We start from the raw sequence: 15,126 nt of genomic DNA on the forward strand, positions 1-15,126 counted from the left end.
ATTTCGATGGGGGCGAAATACGAAAACACCCGTGCACTTAGATATAGGTGAACGGTAAAGAACCCCTGGTGGTGAAAATTATTCCGGAGTCCGCCAGTACGGCATGCCTCATAATCAAATCATGGTTTTGGTACGTAACACCCTATAACTTATTTTAGAACAATTTTTTTTTATTTGAGCCATGTAGACAGAAATAAGTTGCGTCAAGCTAACCGTCCAATTTACTTGATTACGCACGCGGAACCGCGAAGCGTGGCCAATACTTCTGTGGGGTAAAAGTGTGGCATAAGCGAAAAAGTGTTCCGATTTGCTCTTTGGGCAACTCCATATTGGACGCATAATTCCTTCAGCAGCAGGAGCGAGAGAAACTGCATTATCGCACGGTATGGCCAAGCTTTATTTTATGCCAGCCTACTACATCGCTGACGGTTTGCACTGCATGGCGTGCTTCGCGAAACCGCAAGCGTAGCCAGGTAAATTGTATCTTACGTAAAATATATGAAAAATGTAGAGAGAGAGACAGAAAACACGGATAGGCGACCCCAAGTGGTCACGACCACCGCAAAGTAAAACAGCACAGGATCAGGCTACAGCCGTATGTGTAAATCTGTGATTCGTAAAAAAAAAAAAGAAAAAAAAGCACAAGTGAATGCTTCGTCCTTTGATATGTCGACTTATGCGCTCGCCATTCCAAAGTAAATAGCCTCGATACTCGTGTTTGATAAATGCCAACTATCGCAGTTATGAGTGATCATCTGTGTATAGTGTTGCTAGGACAGTCGCACAGAAGGTTCTGAAGGGTCTCCTCGCGACCACAGTCATTACACGTGTAGCGTTGTCGGCCGTTTCAATGCCAAAGGAATAAAGAACAGTCACTGTCCCACCAAGCGTTAACGAAAATGCGCTGAAACCATCTACGATGATCGTAAACGCAAGCGAATAGCCGAAATATTCTGGAAAGCTATTCGCGTTATTAAAGGAATAATGCGCTTGGTGGCGTTTATTTGTCGCAGTGAGGATATTTAGGTAGCGCTATATTGTTGTTTTCTTACCTAATTCGGTAAATAACACAGCCGTTAACCAGCTCATTTGAGACGGTAGTGCAGCAGCTTTAGATAAAATACGGTTTGCTATATTTGTGTTTTCTCCTGTGGTGCGAGCGCCGGCGTAGAAAGCGACTGCCGTCCTTCCCTCCCGACAGTGCCCTCTCTCGCTCGCAGGCATCATTGGGGCAGGCGCTGGCGGGAGGATGAAAGAGTTGTTCTGTCCGTCCAATCCACCGACACATCTAAACTCTAATGCAACATCTAAAGCTCACACGCTACAACACGTTTGTCTCAAAGGGTTTCTTAGCGTTCTGCGAAGAACGAGCTCTGCAAATTGGTCACTTGGTTGTGCGAGAACGCTCGCCCCTTGCATCGGCACATTTGTATCGGCGGTCAGTCCGACTACCGACCATCAACCACAGATACGGGATAAGGAGGCGGAGAAAGCTATTCACTTTAACACTCGCAAGGTTTAGATAGATTCCTAGGAGGAGCTTTCTTGCTGCTTTGAAACTAAATTTACACCTGCAAGATAGAACTTCACCCCTTACCCTCGACATGAAGGCGCCATCGAGATACTCCACTGGATTTTCAAATCGCATTGCAATTTCCACTTCTGTGCTTGTCTCGTGCATGACAATTTTCCCGCTGAATTGAACGAACGCGAGTTATTATTGATGTATCAAAGTTTAATGTTGAAAATGACATGTCACGGTGGTCAATTCGCATCGGGTTCTTAAGTGGATTGGCTGAACAGCGCTGGGAAGTGCCCGCGTGACAGAAGCAACAAACGCGGTTCACTCCAAACTACAGAAAACGATTCGTCCGCACGCCAGCCCTAGGTTTCTTGCCTTTCTGTCGAGGCTACTCGCACGTCAATAATGTCACAATGCTGACAGGCTTCTGTATGTTTGACAGCGCTATGAAGCATATTTTTTCGCCCGTAAGACAACTCTTAAAGCCTTTCTTTTTCCCTGTCACGCGCCACGCTTGTATTGTAACACGCTTACCACAGGAAACGCCGGTGTGGCCACTCGAAGAACGTATTTTCGTCGGCGGCTATCTCTCGTGCTCGCGCAGCTATATCGACGCCGCGGTGGGCGCGCTGGCCCGTCCTGAAAGAAATAGTGGACAGGTGACACGAACGGCGGGCAGCGGTGACGAGTGAGGAGCGCGGGGTCAGTGGAGGTGGTCGCCGAGAGAGCGAAAGAGGAGGCGGGGGGAGGGGGCTCGCCTCGGTCGGCTCTGTTGCGGGGCCGGCGGCTGCCACAGGTTGTGTCCCCGCGGCGCGAGCCGAGATCCTTCGCGGCGCAAAGGCCCGCCGTCGCAGAGCAGGGCGGCCGCGGGGCTCCGCGGGGTCCGGGGGCCCCGCGCCATTGGCGGTGCGGCTCAGCCGCCGAGGGGGGAGCGGAGAGGGTTGAAAGGAGGGGAGGAGAAATCCACGTTGTCCCGAGAGAAGGGATGCGAAGCTGCGCGTGCGGAACCCCCCACCGGGTGACGTAGTAGGCTGGCCGCCGTCGGGAGACGACGGGCTCGTTCTTGTGGAGGAGAGAGAGAGAGAGAGAAGATAGGGAAGGGGTCCGCACTTTAAAAAGAGACGCTCGGCTGAAAGAAAAGCGTCGCCCGCTGCTCACACATACGCACGGTACGGCCGCCTCCCCTCCGGACACACGTCGGACTGAGTGGCCGCCGCGTGACGACGACGAGCACGCTTCGAAAGAATAGCGCCGTTTTTTATTGCGTGCGTGTGTGTGCGCACGCGCGGCCGCACGCTCGGTGAGCGTGTTACGCGCCCGGTGCTGATTGCGGCACAGACGCCTCTCTCTGTCGCGCCTCTTCTTTTTCTTTTTTCTTCTCCACTGACCGGACCCTGGTTTCGTGTCTTGGCGCGTGCTTACTTTGCCAGCGTCAACCGGCGCCGCTACACAGCTGCGAGGAGCAAGTCGGGGGACCCGCTGTCTCCTCGGGCCCCAAGCCTGAACAACCCGGAGGGGAAATAACCGGTGAGCCGAACGCAATGCACCGCGATACTTTCTGCCCGCCGTCCCATACCACGATGTTGCGCAATTTTCATTGAGAGATCGCCCAGTTCAAGCGCCGCGCCTTCTTCCCACTCGTTCACAAACAGAACCGGACCAGTGGAAACAGAAGCGAACTGGTACTTTCATAAATCTGTAAAAAATAGCATGTTGCCGGTCGTTTCGCGGGCTCAGATAACTGATTGAGTCAGACGAAGATTCCGCTAATCAGCATGGGCTGGAAGTTGTGGGTAAAAGCGCAAGTGAATCAGGAGCACACGAAAGCTCGTACGTCGTTTTCCCGCGACATGACACTACCAAGAGCAAAGTCGCCAAACCAAAATTTATTCAAAGTGACGATGCCACCAGTTTAAAACCGGAGCCGGGGATAATGTGCCGATTCGATTCGAATACTATACCTTCTCACGCTTCCTGATAGGTCTGAGTGGCGCTCCGCCCAGGTAATCATTGTGATCAGCCAGACGTGATTGGCGGATGATAATAAAGGACTAGATTTGACCGAAACGAGTCCTCACGCAATTCCTATCCACGTTTTGGTATCGCTGCCAGAAGACAAGGTTGTACTTAACGAATCCCAAAACTAAAAGCACTAACAAATAACAAAAAATTCTCATGCGAGCCACAGGTCAACGGGCTTGCTTGTTAGCCCGATAGCGCAGACACATTTCTGCATTTAACGTGACGTACTGCTCGTCAAAAATATAGCTCCTCCCTGTTTTTTGAGTTAAGCAGAAGGACTAGTGAAACAAGTGTCGAGGTTGTCTTCAATGGCCATGACTTCTGTCAACTCTCTTCACAGATGGTCCTCTTTGCGAGCGCTGAAGCTGATTCTATAAGCATGCACTGAGAAAATGTACTTGAGAAAGCGGCGAGTTGATCTTTATTTTACTGAATATTTGTTCGTGTTCTCTCTCTCTCTCTGACTTTCTTTCCGTTCTTCGCTTCGTCGTTGCTAACATGAGCAAGCTCGTTCTAGTTTATGCAGTCGCTCTATTGAATAAAAATGTAGTGCTCAGCGTAGGGCCACAACGTGTGTGCGCCCCTCGTTATTCCTACGCATCGTCCTTCACCTCGTATCCTATAGGCCCGTATTCGCGAAGCATTTCTTTCGTAAGTGATTTTTGTCCGTTGTAAGTGATTCACCGTCCGTCATCGCTAAAGTTATGTCCAGCATCTTGATTGACTAGAATATTATCTTACGACCAGTTGTAGCGTAACAGGGTTGTTGTGAATGTGTAGCGTAATGTGTAGCGTAACAGGGTTGTTGTGTTGGTTGTTGTGTTGTGGGTCCCAGGTATTTCTAGTCATCCGTCGTGCCTATAGGGGCACGTTTCGGTGATAACATGGACGTACCTTCGTGGCAAGCCAATCACGAGGGGCATAAAAAATGAACGGAATCTTTGCAATATATTGCCTAGGGCGTTTGAAGTTGGGCATATAAGTCATCTGGAACAAGGGCAAAGAGACGTAAAGACAGCAATAAAAAAAATGGCACGTATGGCCGGGAAATGCAGTTATGCAGCAAGACACCCTGCAAAAATGGAGAGAAACAATCCAACCAATACAAGCGCTTGCACTTGCGTTGTTTATTAATCTTCCAACATGAAAATACCGTTTGTTGTCGCACCTGACGTTCTTTTATCCGCGAGAAGAGCTTTCTTGTTAAACTTTTTTTTTATTTATTGCTCATACCTCAGCAGCAGACAAGAACACGCAGAAAAGTAAAACACAAAGCTGAGACGTTGTAATTAGTAGACGTTCTGGAAAAGAAAAAAGCTTCCAGAAAGCAGAAAAAAAACCCTCAAATATAGGAACACAGGACGTCCGTTTTCCTGTGTTCCTATCTTGTCCGAGCATATTTGGCGCTGTTTTTCACCAATGAGTTAGTACAAACTAGTTCACATTCATACCAAGTCACGGCTAATACGTGACTCTACTCGAGCTATCTCGCCAAACATGGCTGAACGGTGGAATGATTGCGATTATTTTTTCAGCAAGCCGACTCCTGGTGTGAAGCCTTTGTCTGAGAGCACGTGTTTTTTCCCCTTGAGCACAGGCCAGTTATCGGCAGGATGGTCGTGTTGGACTTCGGGATCACATTCCTCGATGCTAGAAACAGATGCGAGGAGTTACGAAGCGCTGTTGAATGTGGCGGGTTACATAGCTAGTGCGCCGGAAGTTATGCAGGCACCAGGATTCTGTTGAGGCCAATAAGGGCAGCGATGCGGGCTTGTTGGTTGATCGTCATGAAAGGACATGAAGTGTAGCGGAGCAAAAAGCAAGTACACAAGCACTTGTGTCGGTGTTTTATTTCTTCTTGTGTCCTTGTTTTTGCTGCGCTTTACAGCTATGGCAAATCAATTCTGCGGAACCCCGCAAGGTGGTGGTACGTTCATTTTTCTCCCGCAGCAAAACTTTGTTTTTCAGAAACCTGTGTCGGTTTTGTTTGTGGCTTCGTGCTACAAGCTGGGGGAATATAATTTTCTTTTTTTTCCCTTCGGCGAGGTAGCTAGCTGCGAAGAATTGTTTTCAGAACAAGCTGGATCTTTTCCTGTATGTGTTTCTTCTTCTGCTTATATTTTATTTCTGCCAAAGCACGCAAAACGCATTCCTTGAAGTCCAGTGGTTCCACTTGAGCAGGTGTCCGCCAACGCTATCTTGGTTTGGTCAAGGGTAAAGCCACTCGAAGAATGTTCGCCCTCTCTCTGTGTCGTCGAATATCCGTCCCGAAACTTGTCGTCATTGAATCAGTAATGCTGCTCCGGCATAGGAGCCGCATTTAACCGGTACGCACTTAAAATCAAGCACTGCGCTGTCGCGTCCCGATCGCGGGCGCAGCCATGTCAGGTGGTGTGTTAGGTGCAGCGACCCGTGGTGGTGGGTGAGCATACACGTCGGCACGCAGAGAACATGTGGGAGCTAAGCTGACACTGATTCGAGCTATTTGAACTGCGCATTTGTGTTGTGAATTAAAGGACTGTACACCCATGATACAGCAAAAGGTGGGCTGAGGTTCAGCAGTTTGTCCTCGTCGGTTTCCTTTTTTCTTATTCACTTGTATTACATGCTAGACCCTCAAAACTAGCAGCCAAAAGGGGAAAAAAAACACTTTCGGCAATTTCGCAGGGGATGCTCAAGCTTAAACATCGTGGAGGAGGGCGGACCTTGCAACTTGAAGTTGGGCAAGCTGTTTAGACACGTACGTCATCAGACAAAAGTTGTTTAAGTTTGTGGAAAGTGCGTAAAAGGTAACACAATTTGTCCCCAAGCATACCGTAAGGAAATGGTACGTGGATACTCCAGTGGAGCACGTGGCTGCAAGCATTCCATACGCTATTACAACAGGCATCGTTAAAAGAGTGCCGAGTATTCGAGCTTTCTGTCTCTTCATTCTGGAAACTGTTTTTCAGAACGCCTCGTATCACTCTGCGATGTCTAAGCTTGAGCATCCCGTACGAAGTTGCTGAAAGTTCGTTTTTCTTTTGCTCGCTAGTATTTTTCTTGTACCTGCTGTTAGCGGAGTGTTCGCTCTTAAGCGTGTACTGGTTAAACGCGGATCCTATGCACCAGCACCATTACTGATTCAATACCGACAACTTTCGGGGCGACTTTTCAACGACACAGACAGTGGGGGAACCTTCTATTGATTTTACCCTTGTGCAGCACAAAATAACGTTTCGGACGCGTGCTCAAGTGGAACTACTGGACTTAAAGGAGTGCTTTTTGCGTGTTTAGGCAAGAATAACATATAAGTAGAAAAAAAAAGTACACACAGAAATAGATCCAGCTGGTTCAGGAAACAATTCTTCAAAGCTAGCTAGATCACTGAAGGGAAAAAAATAAAGTTTATATTCACCTATCTTGCAGCACGAAGGCAGAAACGAAACCGACTCAGATTTCTCAAGAACAGACCTTTGCTGCGAGAGAAATATGAATTCCGGTCAGAGTCAGGGCGAATTTTTCCTTCACTGCGAAGCTTTCTTTCTGAAAAATTCGTGCGCGTCTCCTTCGTAGCTTCGTGCTACAAGATTCGTACATGCGTCGATTTTTCGCTTTCATAAACATTCCTCCACCTTGCAAGCTTCCGCGCAACAAGAGCTTGTGTCGTTGCTTTTGCTCCACTGCACTTCATGTCATTTCATGACGATCAACCAACAAGCCCGCATCGCTACCCTTATCGGCTTCAACGGCATACCAGTGGTTACATAACTTCCTGTGCCCTACATATGTAACGCGCCACATTCGACACCACTTCATAACTCTTCGACGTTCTTGCGCGTATTCATTTCTCCCCGCATCTTTTTCTAGCATCGAGAAATGTCATCCGGAAGTTTAACGTGACCATCCTGCCGATAATTCGCCTGTGCTCAAGGGGACAAAACACGTGCTCTCAGACAAAGCGCTTCCATACCACGAGTCGGCTTGCAGCAAAAATAATCGCAATCATTCCACCATTTGGCCATGTTTGGCGAGATAGCTCGAGTACAGTCACGTATTAGTCGTGACTTCGTTTGAATGTGAGCTAGTTGGTACAAAGTCATCGGTGAAAAACAGCGCCAAATATATACGGACAAGGTAGGAACACAGGACAAGCGATGTCCTATGTTCCCATATTTGAGTTTTTTTTTATTTCTGCATTCTGGAAACCTTTTTTCCAGAACATCTACTAACTACAGCGTCTGACCTTTACGTTTTACTTTTCTACGTGTTTCTGTATGCTGCTGAGGTATGAGCAATAGACAAAAATATAGTGTAAGAGGAAACTCCTCCCGCGGATAAAGGAACATCAGGTGGGACAACGAACGGTATTTTCAAGTTGGAACATTAATAAAACACGCAAGTGCAAGCGCTTGTATTGGTTGGATTATTTCTCTCCATCTTGCAAGGTGTGTTGCTGTACAACTGCAGTTCTAGACCGTGCATGTCAGTTTTTTATTGCTGTATTTACACCTCTTTACACTTGTTCCACACGATTTCAATGCCCAACCTGAAACGCCCTCGGCAATATTTTGCAAAGATTCCCTTCATTTTTCTTTCTTTATGCCCCTCGTTGTTGACTTGGCATGAAGATACGCCCCTGCTATCACCTAGATATGCCTCTATAGGCGCGACGGATCGCGAGAAATACCTGGCACGAGTATTCACAAAAATCCTCTTGCAGCAAATTTTCTCGTAAGATAAAATTCTAGTCGATCATGATGCTGGACATAACATTAGCGAAGGCGGACGGTCAATGAGAAAGATCACTTAAGAAAGAAATGCTTTGTGAATGTGGGCCTATAAGGTAACAGGAAAAGTGCAGTCCTTGCGATACTTTCCAGAAACGGGAAGACTCATCCATCAGCTTCATGGCATAAACTTATTGATTCGCCTTTCGACAGAAGACGCGCACCTTTGGAGACAGGATGTGCGTGGCACCACAATATGTGAGTCGGCTTGCGTAGTCCTTATTTTGTATTTTCTTTCTCGGAGAACTACGAATGACAGTTGAGCTGAAAGGAATCTTCAGGCTTCTCGCGTTGCGGGAAGTGATTCTATACAGCGGAAAGTAGCCTCGTTGTAAAAAAAAAAATCCTGCTTCCACGCCTCACTACGTCAGTGTATCTTATTTTAATGCCTCAAACAGAAAAAGCTAACTTTGCGAGATTTAAACACAGTCGCCTTGAATGGTTGGGCGCTGCACTACTCTTTGCTGAATTGCGAGTTAAGAAGCTTCGTGGCATTTTATTGTCTCTAATCGATCCGAGCCAGCGTTACAGCGTCATTCAATGGAAAAGTCAGTTTGTGTGTGTTTACGTTCGAGCAGAGCATAACTCCTCGGCAGACAAAAAAGAAAACATTGAATAGCCTCTGGCGGTGCTCTGATTACAGTCCAAGATACACAATACTTGAGTGGGAATAACACTTTTTGGATATTATTTATAATGTAATAATAGTAATATTGATATAATAATATTAAAGCAGCGTGTAAGTCGTCTAAGGCAACAATACATTTTGATTATAACGCCATATTTCACAAGTTCCCTTTCGATCTTCTATTTCATCTTAATGAGATATCCATTCATTTGAGAACAACAGTTCCTGTTTTCTGCAGTGTAAACAATGCGTTTGCATTTCGCCCTTTCGAGATGTCTTGCAGAGATTAGGTGAAACGCAGCTCCACAAGGTGTATCGAACGCGAATTTAACATCCGCAACGTCGACCTTCATTAAATTCGGTAACGACTACAGTTCGCGAAGACATCAGCGCTGATATCTTCGACCGTAAGGTACTCTGCATCTTGGAAGCCCTAGAAGTGCTCGTGTAGCAGACGTTACATTTTGCAGGAATGCTTGGTAAAGGAAGTAACACTACGATTTTCATGCGGTGAAAGCCACGCAAGAAATTAAGTTCCGAATTTTCACTTTAAAATGTAATAATCAATTATTATTAAACAAAAGTTACCTTGGGTCTACCCTGATTCGAGTGGGCAACAGCGTCCTTGTGAGTTTTCTTTTTTTTTTATGCAGTAACACACAAGTTTTGTTTCTTACGCCACGTTTTACCGGCTGCACATTGAAATTCCTCTAGGGCTGACTGCGAACGCGAACTCTGGCTGCAAGCGTCCGCAACGCAACCTGCATAAAAGGCACGAAGCGGCCACATGACCAGAGCGCCGACGAGGCGACAAAGAGCGCGCAAGGAAAGTGCCACCTTTTGGGGAAAGTGCCACTTTCTCATAGCCGTTACTTAGGCCCGGGAGGAGAAAACGTTGACGTCGTATTTCCCGCAGCAAAATGACCGAATTACACATGTCAGTGTTAAATTTGACATAACTTACTTCTTTTCTCTTGCGTGTTGGCACAAATGCGTAACGGGCGCGCACTGAAGCCGCTTCTGATTCAGCATCTGTTTCAAGAACCCAAAAGCGCTGTCAACCGCTGCCGGAGTACTTGCCCCAGTAACGCAGTGCAAAAGCTGCGCCCCTATAGCTTTTCCATCACTGCTGCAGAAAGTTTAATGCTAGTCTAGAGAGAGAAAGAGGGGGGGGGGGGTCATAACGAAAAGACAGAGTGGTTAACCAGGCGTGGTGTGAGAACTCGCTTATGCAGCTGTGTGCAGCCAGTTGCTTAGATTCGCACACATCCGCATTTCCCAATTTTTTCAAGACTGCTCGCACGTGGCACAGATGAAAGGATCATTAAAGTGGGGGCACTCATTCGTTTTGTCCATTCATGGGGACTTCCAGGCCAAATATCGCATCCGGCCCGAATGTTCGACGACGTGATCTCGATTAGATCGGCATACGTTTTAAGCTGAATCTCGCCCCCTTGACGTTGAACGGCTTGCAAAGAACCTATTTGCAGAGGAAACACTGCTGGCAATCCGTCATCCCCTTTCCAAATGCATTGTCGTATAGATAAGTTGCAGTTGCCCCAGCCTATACTTATAACGCGTCGACTGTGTGGTGGCCTTCTGTGCCACTGTTCTCGCTTCGATAACCAACGTGAGACTCTCCAGTGTGTCTTAAATAGACTGGATGACAGGCCATTTACGGAAGCGAAGATCTTGGGAGCCTGGCCTCACAGTTCATTAGCCCCGAAAGCAGTTCGAGCGCTTTTTCACTACCTGAGGGCAACAGACTTAAGTGCCCGACTATAGACATCTATAGACAGTCTGGTTAACCTCCCTGCCTTTCCTTTCTCCCTTCTCTCTCTCTCTCTCTCTCTCTCTCTCTCTCTCTGTGTGTGTGTGTGTGGTGGCCGCGCATTCGAGGCATCGTTACAGTCACCGGACGTCTTGTTCAGTTGGAGCGCATAACTATAAAACAGTTGAGTACAATCTGATATCAACTCATATCAAATATTTCCTGCGAACCAACTGAATTCGTAAACCCGGCAAACAATAGCCGGTAACTGCCAAGGCAGCGGATACTGCGGCATGCATTAATGCGTGTAAGTGTTCGAATATCATTGGTGGCTTAGGTGTGGCTGTACGGTTTCGGAACACGTTAGACGCAGCCAATCCCTTTCTTCTGACTTTCGACGCGCGTATAACGACTTTATCGCTTTAGGACACGACGATACGTCACGGCGCGCAGCTTGGTTTCGTCCCATGGGCGGTGGCAGCTGTCGCAATAGTAGCGAAAGCGGCTCGTTCAACCGCGGTGCGCCCATTCTGTTGGCGTTCGTTGTCGACTCCGCCGTTTTGTATTCAGCTGCACGGCTCCCGTCTTATCGTCCTCACCAGGCCGTGGCTGGCCCACTCGCTTTGGCTTGTGCGGCTCGCTGCCCGCGTTCGACATCTATTTCGTTTGCCCGTTTGTGGGCGTTTGCCTTCAACGTGGACCGCTCAATGCTGGCGCCTATATGTCCTAGTCTTAGGCATAACTTGGTTGTCCTGCCGCTCATTCTAGCTGAAGCCTCTCGACATCAGCGGTCCTCGCGCGCTGCTAGGTCGCCTGACAAACTTGCCGCTCAAAGCGGGCTTTCAGGGGCATTTGCCTTCGTTCTTTTCTCGCCGCACCAACGAGACGAGACGCTCAAAGGGTTTCACTGGCTGCCAGGTTTGCGTCAATGTGACTGCTGCTTTTTGCTCGAGGAAAAAGCTCGGTGTAAGCACAATCATCTAGTGGTATATTACAAGAAATACAACTTGCATATTTGAAGGTGAACCGCATGTCTCGTACCCTTCATCGTATTTAGTCATATGTGTTTTGAACGGGAATACAAATGATTTTTACGCACAATGCCACGTGGGTACATATGATTGGACTATGGGTGTGTGGCATATATATATATATATATATATATATATATATATATATAAATATATATATATATATATATATATATATATATATATATATATATAACGACCCAATTGAGTTACGCTCATTTTTGACCGGTTTATACGTTGCTGGCAAACACGATTTTTTGGCACCAACGTTCAGTACGTCGCTAAACTACGATCGTGTTATAAGTTTACTGGCCACTAGATCCCATCTAAACAATAAGATGCGCGAGGCGCGCGCGATCGAGAACAGTATATAATCTGCCCGGCGCGGCAGCTTCACCGCAATACTCGCCCGCCCGTCTCACGTGAAAACGACGGCGCGCACACAGTTTTTCACTTCGGTACGAGCAAATCCTTCTCCACAATCTTCGCACGCGGTATTCACACCTATTACCACCAATCCCATTGGGATAAGCATATTCGCCTGTCCGTTTCACAGCGCGTGGGGTCGTCGGAAGCGTAGCGCTCACATTTAATAGGGGATAACCTAAACGCGCTGCCGTCCCCTGCTGCAGACTGCGATCGTATACGTTTCCTCGCGGCTAGATTCCATGTGAACAAGAAAAGGCGCGAGGCGCACGCGATTGAGAACAGCATATAGCCTCCCGTCTCACATGAAAACGATGGTGCGCTCAGTTTCTGATCCCGGTACCAACAGGTCACCACCCCGGTTGTCGCACGCCGCATTCACGGCTATCGTCGCGAAACTAATTGCGATAAGCATCTTCACCTATCTGTTGTCCTCCTGGAGATTCATTTGAAGCGTACTGGAAATTTTTATAGAAGTTTAATAAACATAGAACATCGACAAGAAAGAAATCGTGGATGTATAGCATATTGTGAAAAGTGGATTAAATGATTAACACCGTCAATTCTTGTTTCTTTTTCCACGCAGATATGAAAATCACTTGAGTATTCTTACATGATTTCAATGCGAAAGCGTGAGGACTAGTCTCAGTTGCCACCTCAAATTAAAGCTTCACCGTAATCCACTTTGCTCTAATTTGTACCAACCTTAATCCACGATAATCCACTTTAATCCACCTTAATTCACATTAACCCAATTTTCGGAGTGGGCCAGGTTGGTATTTTTGGGTGTGGGTCGCGGCGTACGGCCGACACCGTGGCTGTTCACTGTGGGATTTCGCAGTGCGAGCCTCAGCAAGTCCAGCCCCGGGGAACGTTTCGTTATCCTTCGATCACGCGAGCTTTCTTCCCATCTGATATTAACGCCGTACGCAGGATTTTTTCATTCATGGGGCATATAAAGCTTTCGCCTTGGAAAAAAAAAACATCAGGACAAATAACAAAAGTGACAGTAACCTAAAGGGACAGACAACCGCTCAGAACATGAATCGAGACAACCCTGCTGATGGAATGAGTCTCCGTCGTAGTGGCTAAAACGAGCCATTTTTTTTCATTAAACGTGGATTTATATTTTTTGAATTCGTGACTAAAAGTCGCGAAGAATGAGCTTTGGCGCCCCACGCGGCAAAAACATAAAGCTCCATAAGTGGTCCACCACGGGACCTTCTACAGTGTACGCGGTTACTGTTTTTTTTTCATTAGTATTAAAATGCAGTATACTTTTTATTATTATAAACTTTTCCTGACTGACAATGTGCAGATAAGTCTCCGTTTGGAGTGAGCAGAAAAGTGGCGCTGCCTTCCCTTTCGTATTCGATATGTTGGCTTGGCTCGTCCATCGACCGAACAACGACGACGGGGGCCAGCAAGCAGTGACATAGGCGTGTACGTGGGGGACAATGCGCTACAAATATAAGAAATACCTGTACAATGACGTGAACTTATTGCGCCACCGTCTTATTTTCAAAAGTGGTTGAAAAAGCCAGAATGTAGGTGGTTGACCACAGTTATACTCACTCCTGTGAAAGCAGAAAGATGGGTGGCTTTCACAACTTGCGAGGCGGGCTATAGACATTGCTATCACTTCTCAGCGTTGTTGGAGGAGGGACTCTTACTTTTTGAGAGGCTGCTCATGTAAAAAATTCTGCTTACTAAATATCCACGCGCTTTTGGAAGTAACCGCCTCAGATGTAAACACTACCGAGGGTGTGCCGTGCGTTGCGCCATAAAAAACTACGTCCTTAAAGATCGGTCGTCAGTCCCTTTAAGTATCCTTGCGTGATTTTAATGCGGAAGCATTAGGACTTCTCTAAGCTATCACCTTAAACTAAACTCCAGCTTAGTCCACCTTGCTCCAATTTGTACCCAACTTATTGCACCTTAATATACTTTAATCCGCCTTGCTATAATTTGTACCAACCTCAATCCACCTTAATTGACTTTAATCGACCTTAATCCATTTTGATTCATCCTAATCCAATTTTGGGAGTTGGTCACGGCGTCCGTCCGACGCCGTGGCTGGTTACCATGGGATTTGCAGTGCGAACCGCAGCAGGTCCAGCGCCAAGAACGTGTCATTATCACTTGGTCACGTGGGTTTTCCTGCCATCCGATGTTAACGCCACAAGCTCGCCGGATTTTCCACTTCATTTGGCATATAGGGCTTTCGCCTTAGAAGTTCACCAAGCGCACTCTACGTAATAGTTAATAAGGATGCAGGAAAAAGTATAACTGGATTTAAAGCTCAACTTTTGAGCGCAGAACAGAACCTCCAAATGTATTTAACTTTAGGTAGTTAAACTTATTTAGCTCGTCGCAGAAACAGCGTTGAGAAGATAACGCTCGACCAGACCTGTGCAAGTAATATATTTCCAACGTAGTAAGAGGTCAATCATTTTCCAAATTTTCCAATCCTGTTCCAGGAGCCCCATAATAAAGCGCAGCACTCGAAACTTTTGTACAGCGTGGATAAAAAAGAAACATTTTGCGGAAACCACCAACGATGATTGTCAATGTAGGTGAACAGCGGCGCGCATCTAGGAAACTATTCATTTCATTTAAAGAATGATGCATTTGAAGGCATACATTTGTTGCCGTGAGGACATTCAGGTAGCGTTTGCTGTTTCACTGCGCAATTTCACAGAGATCGTAGCTATTAACAAGCATGCCGCCTGTAGTGGTAGTACAGGTGGCTACACGTATAGGCCGATTTGTCACATGTGTGCTCTCCCCAGCAGTGCAAACACCAGCGTGGAAAACGACTGTCGGGCTCTTCTCCCGCAAGCGCTACTGGGGAAGAGGGTGCACCGATGAGGGGAGGGCTGTCCATGCAGACTGCTCCGCCACGGCAGCTCAAGCTCCAGAGAGGCGCAGAACCGGACTCCCTGCAGGGAAGCGAA

General features: G+C 47.1%; 1 protein-coding gene across 1 annotated transcript in view; it reads left to right on the forward strand.

Moving 5' to 3' along the window:
* The first annotated feature begins 2,681 nt into the window (after window positions 1-2,681).
* Window positions 2,682-15,126, forward strand: part of LOC142584978 (uncharacterized) — a 308,939-nt gene continuing 296,494 nt past the window's right edge. Inside the window, exon 1 of the mRNA XM_075695378.1 lies at window positions 2,682-3,049. The gene's annotated coding sequence lies outside the window, so the exon portion shown is untranslated. The remainder of the gene's footprint in view (window positions 3,050-15,126) is intronic.

Source organism: Dermacentor variabilis, chromosome 6 (genome assembly GCF_050947875.1).
Source record: "Dermacentor variabilis isolate Ectoservices chromosome 6, ASM5094787v1, whole genome shotgun sequence".
NCBI lineage: Eukaryota > Metazoa > Arthropoda > Arachnida > Ixodida > Ixodidae > Dermacentor > Dermacentor variabilis.